Source organism: Equus caballus, chromosome 16, assembly GCF_041296265.1.
Source record: "Equus caballus isolate H_3958 breed thoroughbred chromosome 16, TB-T2T, whole genome shotgun sequence".
NCBI classification, from domain to species: Eukaryota; Metazoa; Chordata; class Mammalia; order Perissodactyla; family Equidae; genus Equus; species Equus caballus.
The window spans coordinates 7,142,559-7,152,866 of NC_091699.1; the positions used below are offsets into that span (position 1 = coordinate 7,142,559).

The 10,308-nt window shown below is 51.4% G+C and overlaps 1 protein-coding gene across 2 annotated transcripts in view; it reads right to left on the reverse strand.

Moving 5' to 3' along the window:
* Window positions 1–10,308, reverse strand: part of LOC138917971 (ral guanine nucleotide dissociation stimulator-like) — a 238,244-nt gene that overhangs the window by 227,203 nt on the left and 733 nt on the right. The gene's annotated exons all lie outside the window — the stretch shown is intronic.

Sequence of the window (10,308 nt, forward strand, 5' to 3'; positions counted from 1 at the left end):
CACTCCTCAGAACTTATCCCCACTGTTAAGCAAAGCATGACTATACTGCCTTGGATTCTCCACGGTCCCAGACCCTGCACTGTTTAGATGACTGCACACGCAGAGGGCACCTCGTCTGAGGCAGAGAGCAGCTGGAATCACAAAAGCTCTCGACAGAGAGTCAAGGAAAGGCGTGCTCTGCTTACACGACTCTCTACTTTTCTCTGGGTCTGAACCATTTCCTAGCTAATCTGCTCTTTTTAACCGAGCAGCTTGGCCACAAAAAAAAAAAAAAAAAAAAAAAAAAAAGGTTACCAACAAACACTAAACAAACCAATATAAAGAATACATATTAAATAAGCCTAACCCTACTATACTACTGGCTTTTATTTCCCTGGGATAATTTGGACAGCATTAGATGGTTTTACTAAGAGCAGCCTCGTCGAGGGAGATTATTTCTAATTCCACAGTGCTGCAGATGCGGTCAGTAGCAACTGCAAGCTGGAAAGGAAACAAAACAAAGTTGGGTGTAATCCATTCAAGTTCACACGTTTCACCAGGGACAGCCTCCAAGCCTTGAATACTTAGGTATGCATTTATCCATTTCTTTAATCAACCACTACTAACGCCTACTAAAGGCCAGACACTGCTCTAAGTACTCTACGGATATGAAATATCCTCTCACCTTTACACTCACCTATGGAGTGTGTATGATAATCATCCCCGTTTTACAGATCAGGAAACCGACACACAGAATGGTACAGTAACTTGCCCAAGTTCACACAGCCCGTAGGTGGCGGAGCCAGGACCCATTTGACAGAGTCTGGCTCCAGAGGCCACGTTCTGAATCACCACGCTCAGTCTCCAAAAACCTAGAGGAAGCGCCAGCCTCAATGGAAAAGTTTTGTTTTCCCCACCCTACAGTCCCTACGCGGCGGCCCCAGTCTCCAGGGCGTTCTTTCAGCTCCTCTGACAGGCCATCCTCCTCCCTTGCCCTGTCCCAACACTCTCCCGCACAAGTCCTCCTTGTCTTTTAGGCCTCTGCTCTCAGCTTCAACATCACTGCCTAAGTCACAAAGTCTAACAGTAAAATGCCGTATTTCTCAACACTCAACACCAAATTGCCTTTACGTATCTCCTAGGTAATTGGTTGCTGCCTGTCTGTCCTTTCCAACCAGGCTGTGAGGTCCAGTACGTCAAACACCCTGTCAGTCTTGCTCACCAAGTGTCCAGGCCACCGAACACGCACCGACCAGAGGAAAGGAAGGACTTGTCCCAAAGTCAACTCTCCAGACTTTCTGGGCAAGGAGGGAACGAACGGAGCACCCTCCAGCCTCACGCTTTCCTTTCCAGACTTTCAAGTGTGGGGCACATACCTGTGCTCACAACGCTCCCCGGACAGCCCCCACTGCACCCCTAACAGGTAGACTTCTGCACAGTCAAGGGCTTTGGAAAGCACTGGCTCTGCACACAAATATTACGTGGCCCTCCACAGGCCACTTCCCCCGAACCGGCCTGAGCTTCAGGCCCACAACAGGCTTCGTGAAAACCCCAACGGAACGTAGCCTCGAAAAGAGGGAGACCCGCACTCCTCAGAACGCCTCGAGACCAGTGTCCTTATCGACTTCGCGTCTGTCCTTCCAAGAAGCCAAGACCACGGGGGGCGCTTCAGCGCCCGACTCCCGGGCACCGCATGCCCAGGCTGGCCCCGTGCCCGGCACACACCGCCCGTTCCACGAACGCCTCAAGCGCACGAAGAGACCCCCTCGCTCCCCGCGCCGCACAGCTGTCCCGCGACCTGACGGGCACCTCTTGGCGCACAAGCCTATTCCTCAGGGACACGCTCGCCTCCCACCAGCCCCCAGGCCCACGCCCCCCAGGTACCTCTCTCAGGTGGAATCCTCTTCGCAGGCGCCCTGGTCGTCCGTGTCCGGCGAGCAGGAAGAGCGGGAGCTGAAGGAGGGCCTCCTCAGGCTAGCGGCCGTGGCTGTGGAGGGCCCGGGCTGCTGTGCCCAGCGGGGACACGGAGCGGCGTCCACGGACGCCGGCGGAACGGACGAGCCCGGCCCGCGAGAGAGCAGCACAGCGCGGCCGGACTCCGCCGGGCTCGGCTCTGGGCAGGCAGGCGCGGCTCGCCGACGCCTCCCACGCCTCCCAGGACGGCGGCCCAGCAGCCGCGCGCTCCTCTCCTCTCCTCTCCTCTCCTCGCGCGCGCGCGCGCCGCCGCCCAGACGCTGCCCGGCCGTTGCCCCGCCCCCCCTCCGGCGGTGGACTGCGGACAGCGACGGGGACACCCTCCTGGGAGAACTCCCGCGGCCCCGCCCACACGCTTCGGACCTTCGCGGAGCGGGAAGGTGCGCTGACAGGGACGCAGGGTCCCCGCTACGCTCGCTCTCGGGGGAACTGCAGCCTCCTCCCTCGGCTTTCACTTGAACGTCAGACCCGAAACCATGCAACGTCTGCAAGCAAACATAGGCAGTGTGCTCTTTGACATCAGTCTTAGCAGCCTACTTTCAAGTACCACGTCTGACTGGGCAATGGAAACAAAATACAAAATGAACAAACGGGACTACATCAAAGTCAAAAAACATCCTCTGCACCGCAAAGGAGACCATCCACAAAACCAAAACACAACCTAACAACTGGGAGAAGATTCTTGCAAACCGTATATCGGATAAGGGGTTAATATCCAAAACGCAGAAAGAACTCACACATCTCAACAGCAAAAAAAAATCAACAACCCAATTGAAAAGGCGGGCAAAAGATCTGAGCAGTGATTTCTCCAAAGAAGGTATACGGATGGCCAACAGGCATATGGAAAGGGACTCAACATCCTTAGCGATCAGAGAAATGCAAATCACAACTACAAGGAGATGTCACCTTACTCTGGTCAGAATGGCTCTAAGTAACAAGACAAGAGACAAGTGTCGGAGAGGATGTGCAGAGAAGGGAACTCTCCTGCACTGCTGGTGGGAGGGCAGACCGGTGCAGCCACTATGGAAAGCAGTATGGAGTATCCTCAGAAAACTAAGAATACATCTACCATATGTATGATCCAGCTAGCCCACTGCTGGCTATTCATCCAAAGAACTTGAAAACACCAATGCAGAAAGACACATGCACCCCTAGGTTCACTGCAGCATTATTCACAACAGCCAAAACTTGGAAGCAACCTAGGTGCCCATCAAGGGAAGAATGGATCAAGAAGATGTGGTATGTATACACAATGGAATGCCACTCGGCCCTAAGAAACGATGAGATCCGGCCATTTGTGACAACGTGGATGGACCTTGAGGGTATTATGTGAAGTGAAATAAATCAGAGGGAGAAAGTCAAACACCGTGTGATCTCACTCATAAGGAGAAGCTAAAAACAACGACAAACGCACACAGAGCAAAGGAGATTGGATTGGTGGTTACCATAGGGGGAGGGGGGAGGGGAGAGAGCCAAAGGGGTGATGAGGCTCACATGTGAGGTGACGGACTATCATTAGTTTTCGGGTGGTGAACACGATGTAATCTACACAGAACTCAAAATATATTACAACGTACATCTGAAAGCTATATCATCTTGGGATCCACTGTTACTGCAATAAAATAAAATAAAATAAAATAAAATAAAATAAAATAAAAAAGCGTAGGAGCCTCAAGAGGCTAACAGGCTTTTGAAAAGTTATTCCAGGGATTTTTATGGCTTAGCTCAGGGCGGCAGACACCAGCCTGAGACACAGCTGTGACACAGCCACTAACTTCAACTAAACTATATTCCGACTGGAGGGAAATCAAAACAAACTACTGTAATCATAATTGATTGAAGGCTTCACTTTGTGCCAGATCCTGTGCCGACTGCTTTGCACCAACTGTCTCATTTCATCCTCACATCCAAAAGGTAGGTTACCGTTATTCTCCCCATTGTCAAGGTGAGGAGGCGGAAGCAGAAAGATGGCAACCTGCCTGGAATTCACAGAAGGATTCTCCAGGTAACGACATGACTTTTGGACAAGATTTCAAGGTTTAACACATTACGGTGCAGATGCAGATCCCAGTATCACAGAACGTGAAAAACACTGAGTCCCGCCAAATGGATTAAAACACTAACTATGGAGCCTCACAATCTCTTGGCCTGTTTTCTCAGATGAGGGAAAGCCCAGCGTGAAAAACCGTTGATGAGATGTCTGCAGAGGTGGACTACGTCTGGTCTTTAAAGCCGGGAACTATCCCAGTAGATTCTGAGTCAGTGGGTCCAGAGTAGGCCTTGAGCGTCTCTGTTCTTTTCAAAAGCCCCACAGGCTACACTTCCGTGCCCTTGGAGTTGGGAAGTACAGTCATGCCCTACATCGGGACGTTTCAGTCAACAACGGGGGTCCCATCAGATTAGTCCCATATGGCCTAGGTGTGTAGGAGGCTCTGCCATCCAGGTTTAGGAACTCCGTGGTGTCGGCACAGTCTCGAGATTGCCTGACCATGACACACTCCTCAGAACTTATCCCCACTGTTAAGCAAAGCATGACTATACTGCCTTGGATTCTCCACGGTCCCAGACCCTGCACTGTTTAGATGACTGCACACGCAGAGGGCACCTCGTCTGAGGCAGAGAGCAGCTGGAATCACAAAAGCTCTCGACAGAGAGTCAAGGAAAGGCGTGCTCTGCTTACACGACTCTCTACTTTTCTCTGGGTCTGAACCATTTCCTAGCTAATCTGCTCTTTTTAACCGAGCAGCTTGGCCACAAAAAAAAAAAAAAAAAAAAAAGGTTACCAACAAACACTAAACAAACCAATATAAAGAATACATATTAAATAAGCCTAACCCTACTATACTACTGGCTTTTATTTCCCTGGGATAATTTGGACAGCATTAGATGGTTTTACTAAGAGCAGCCTCGTCGAGGGAGATTATTTCTAATTCCACAGTGCTGCAGATGCGGTCAGTAGCAACTGCAAGCTGGAAAGGAAACAAAACAAAGTTGGGTGTAATCCATTCAAGTTCACACGTTTCACCAGGGACAGCCTCCAAGCCTTGAATACTTAGGTATGCATTTATCCATTTCTTTAATCAACCACTACTAACGCCTACTAAAGGCCAGACACTGCTCTAAGTACTCTACGGATATGAAATATCCTCTCACCTTTACACTCACCTATGGAGTGTGTATGATAATCATCCCCGTTTTACAGATCAGGAAACTGACACACAGAATGGTACAGTAACTTGCCCAAGTTCACACAGCCCGTAGGTGGCGGAGCCAGGACCCATTTGACAGAGTCTGGCTCCAGAGGCCACGTTCTGAATCACCACGCTCAGTCTCCAAAAACCTAGAGGAAGCGCCAGCCTCAATGGAAAAGTTTTGTTTTCCCCACCCTACAGTCCCTACGCGGCGGCCCCAGTCTCCAGGGCGTTCTTTCAGCTCCTCTGACAGGCCATCCTCCTCCCTTGCCCTGTCCCAACACTCTCCCGCACAAGTCCTCCTTGTCTTTTAGGCCTCTGCTCTCAGCTTCAACATCACTTCCTAAGTCACAAAGTCTAACAGTAAAATGCCGTATTTCTCAACACTCAACACCAAATTGCCTTTACGTATCTCCTAGGTAATTGGTTGCTGCCTGTCTGTCCTTTCCAACCAGGCTGTGAGGTCCAGTACGTCAAACACCCTGTCAGTCTTGCTCACCAAGTGTCCAGGCCACCGAACACGCACCGACCAGAGGAAAGGAAGGACTTGTCCCAAAGTCAACTCTCCAGACTTTCTGGGCAAGGAGGGAACGAACGGAGCACCCTCCAGCCTCACGCTTTCCTTTCCAGACTTTCAAGTGTGGGGCACATACCTGTGCTCACAACGCTCCCCGGACAGCCCCCACTGCACCCCTAACAGGTAGACTTCTGCACAGTCAAGGGCTTTGGAAAGCACTGGCTCTGCACACAAATATTACGTGGCCCTCCACAGGCCACTTCCCCCGAACCGGCCTGAGCTTCAGGCCCACAACAGGCTTCGTGAAAACCCCAACGGAACGTAGCCTCGAAAAGAGGGAGACCCGCACTCCTCAGAACGCCTCGAGACCAGTGTCCTTATCGACTTCGCGTCTGTCCTTCCAAGAAGCCAAGACCACGGGGGGCGCTTCAGCGCCCGACTCCCGGGCACCGCATGCCCAGGCTGGCCCCGTGCCCGGCACACACCGCCCGTTCCACGAACGCCTCAAGCGCACGAAGAGACCCCCTCGCTCCCCGCGCCGCACAGCTGTCCCGCGACCTGACGGGCACCTCTCGGCGCACAAGCCTATTCCTCAGGGAGACGCTCGCCTCCCACCAGCCCCCAGGCCCACGCCCCCCAGGTACCTCTCTCAGGTGGAATCCTCTTCGCGGGCGCCCTGGTCGTCCGTGTCCGGCGAGCAGGAAGAGCGGGAGCTGAAGGAGGGCCTCCTCAGGCTAGCGGCCGTGGCTGTGGAGGGCCCGGGCTGCTGTGCCCAGCGGGGACACGGAGCGGCATCCACGGACGCCGGCGGAACGGACGAGCCCGGCCCGCGAGAGAGCAGCACAGCGCGGCCGGACTCCGCCGGGCTCGGCTCTGGGCAGGCAGGCGCGGCTCGCCGACGCCTCCCACGCCTCCCAGGACGGCGGCCCAGCAGCCGCGCGCTCCTCTCCTCTCCTCTCCTCGCGCGCGCGCGCGCGCCGCCGCCCAGACGCTGCCCGGTTGTTGCCCCGCCCCCCCTCCGGCGGTGGACTGCGGACAGCGACGGGGACACCCTCCTGGGAGAACTCCCGCGGCCCCGCCCACACGCTTCGGACCTTCGCGGAGCGGGAAGGTGCGCTGACAGGGACGCAGGGTCCCCGCTACGCTCGCTCTCGGGGGAACTGCAGCCTCCTCCCTCGGCTTTCACTTGAACGTCAGACCCGAAACCATGCAACGTCTGCAAGCAAACATAGGCAGTGTGCTCTTTGACATCAGTCTTACCAGCCTACTTTCAAGTACCACGTCTGACTGGGCAATGGAAACAAAATACAAAATGAACAAACGGGACTACATCAAAGTCAAAAAACATCCTCTGCACCGCAAAGGAGACCATCCACAAAACCAAAACTCAACCTAACAACTGGGAGAAGATTCTTGCAAACCGTATATCGGATAAGGGGTTAATATCCAAAACGCAGAAAGAACTCACACATCTCAACAGCAAAAAAAAATCAACAACCCAATTGAAAAGGCGGGCAAAAGATCTGAGCAGTGATTTCTCCAAAGAAGGTATACGGATGGCCAACAGGCATATGGAAAGGGACTCAACATCCTTAGCGATCAGAGAAATGCAAATCACAACTACAAGGAGATGTCACCTTACTCTGGTCAGAATGGCTCTAAGTAACAAGACAAGAGACAAGTGTCGGAGAGGATGTGCAGAGAAGGGAACTCTCCTGCACTGCTGGTGGGAGGGCAGACCGGTGCAGCCACTATGGAAAGCAGTATGGAGTATCCTCAGGAAACTAAGAATACATCTACCATATGTATGATCCAGCTAGCCCACTGCTGGCTATTCATCCAAAGAACTTGAAAACACCAATGCAGAAAGACACATGCACCCCTAGGTTCACTGCAGCATTATTCACAACAGCCAAAACTTGGAAGCAACCTAGGTGCCCATCAAGGGAAGAATGGATCAAGAAGATGTGGTATGTATACACAATGGAATGCCACTCGGCCCTAAGAAACGATGAGATCCGGCCATTTGTGACAACGTGGATGGACCTTGAGGGTATTATGTGAAGTGAAATAAATCAGAGGGAGAAAGTCAAACACCGTGTGATCTCACTCATAAGGAGAAGCTAAAAACAACGACAAACGCACACAGAGCAAAGGAGATTGGATTGGTGGTTACCATAGGGGGAGGGGGGAGGGGAGAGAGCCAAAGGGGTGATGAGGCTCACATGTGAGGTGACGGACTATCATTAGTTTTCGGGTGGTGAACACGATGTAATCTACACAGAACTCAAAATATATTACAACGTACATCTGAAAGCTATATCATCTTGGGATCCACTGTTACTGCAATAAAATAAAATAAAATAAAATAAAATAAAATAAAATAAAATAAAAAAGCGTAGGAGCCTCAAGAGGCTAACAGGCTTTTGAAAAGTTATTCCAGGGATTTTTATGGCTTAGCTCAGGGAGGCAGACACCAGCCTGAGACACAGCTGTGACACAGCCACTAACTTCAACTAAACTATATTCCGACTGGAGGGAAATCAAAACAAACTACTGTAATCATAATTGATTGAAGGCTTCACTTTGTGCCAGATCCTGTGCCGACTGCTTTGCACCAACTGTCTCATTTAATCCTCACATCCAAAAGGTAGGTTACCGTTATTCTCCCCATTGTCAAGGTGAGGAGGCGGAAGCAGAAAGATGGCAACCTGCCTGGAATTCACAGAAGGATTCTCCAGGTAACGACATGACTTTTGGACAAGATTTCAAGGTTTAACACATTACGGTGCAGATGCAGATCCCAGTATCACAGAACGTGAAAAACACTGAGTCCTGCCAAATGGATTAAAACACTAACTATGGAGCCTCACAATCTCTTGGCCTGTTTTCTCAGATGAGGGAAAGCCCAGCGTGAAAAACCGTTGATGAGATGTCTGCAGAGGTGGACTACGTCTGGTCTTTAAAGCCGGGAACTATCCCAGTAGATTCTGAGTCAGTGGGTCCAGAGTAGGCCTTGAGCGTCTCTGTTCTTTTCAAAAGCCCCACAGGCTACACTTCCGTGCCCTTGGAGTTGGGAAGTACAGTCATGCCCTACATCGGGACGTTTCAGTCAACAACGGGGGTCCCATCAGATTAGTCCCATATGGCCTAGGTGTGTAGGAGGCTCTGCCATCCAGGTTTAGGAACTCCGTGGTGTCGGCACAGTCTCGAGATTGCCTGACCATGACACACTTCTCAGAACTTATCCCCACTGTTAAGCAAAGCATGACTATACTGCCTTGGATTCTCCACGGTCCCAGACCCTGCACTGTTTAGATGACTGCACACGCAGAGGGCACCTCGTCTGAGGCAGAGAGCAGCTGGAATCACAAAAGCTCTCGACAGAGAGTCAAGGAAAGGCGTGCTCTGCTTACGCGACTCTCTACTTTTCTCTGGGTCTGAACCATTTCATAGCTAATCTGCTCTTTTTAACCGAGCAGCTTGGCCACAAAAAAAAAAAAAAAAAAAAAAAAAAGGTTACCAACAAACACTAAACAAACCAATATAAAGAATACATATTAAATAAGCCTAACCCTACTATACTACTGGCTTTTATTTCCCTGGGATAATTTGGACAGCATTAGATGGTTTTACTAAGAGCAGCCTCGTCGAGGGAGATTATTTCTAATTCCACAGTGCTGCAGATGCGGTCAGTAGCAACTGCAAGCTGGAAAGGAAACAAAACAAAGTTGGGTGTAATCCATTCAAGTTCACACGTTTCACCAGGGACAGCCTCCAAGCCTTGAATACTTAGGTATGCATTTATCCATTTCTTTAATCAACCACTACTAACGCCTACTAAAGGCCAGACACTGCTCTAAGTACTCTACGGATATGAAATATCCTCTCACCTTTACACTCACCTATGGAGTGTGTATGATAATCATCCCCGTTTTACAGATCAGGAAACCGACACACAGAATGGTACAGTAACTTGCCCAAGTTCACACAGCCCGTAGGTGGCGGAGCCAGGACCCATTTGACAGAGTCTGGCTCCAGAGGCCACGTTCTGAATCACCACGCTCAGTCTCCAAAAACCTAGAGGAAGCGCCAGCCTCAATGGAAAAGTTTTGTTTTCCCCACCCTACAGTCCCTACGCGGCGGCCCCAGTCTCCAGGGCGTTCTTTCAGCTCCTCTGACAGGCCATCCTCCTCCCTTGCCCTGTCCCAACACTCTCCCGCACAAGTCCTCCTTGTCTTTTAGGCCTCTGCTCTCAGCTTCAACATCACTGCCTAAGTCACAAAGTCTAACAGTAAAATGCCGTATTTCTCAACACTCAACACCAAATTGCCTTTACGTATCTCCTAGGTAATTGGTTGCTGCCTGTCTGTCCTTTCCAACCAGGCTGTGAGGTCCAGTACGTCAAACACCCTGTCAGTCTTGCTCACCAAGTGTCCAGGCCACCGAACACGCACCGACCAGAGGAAAGGAAGGACTTGTCCCAAAGTCAACTCTCCAGACTTTCTGGGCAAGGAGGGAACGAACGGAGCACCCTCCAGCCTCACGCTTTCCTTTCCAGACTTTCAAGTGTGGGGCACATACCTGTGCTCACAACGCTCCCCGGACAGCCCCCACTGCACCCCTAACAGGTAGACTTCTGCACAG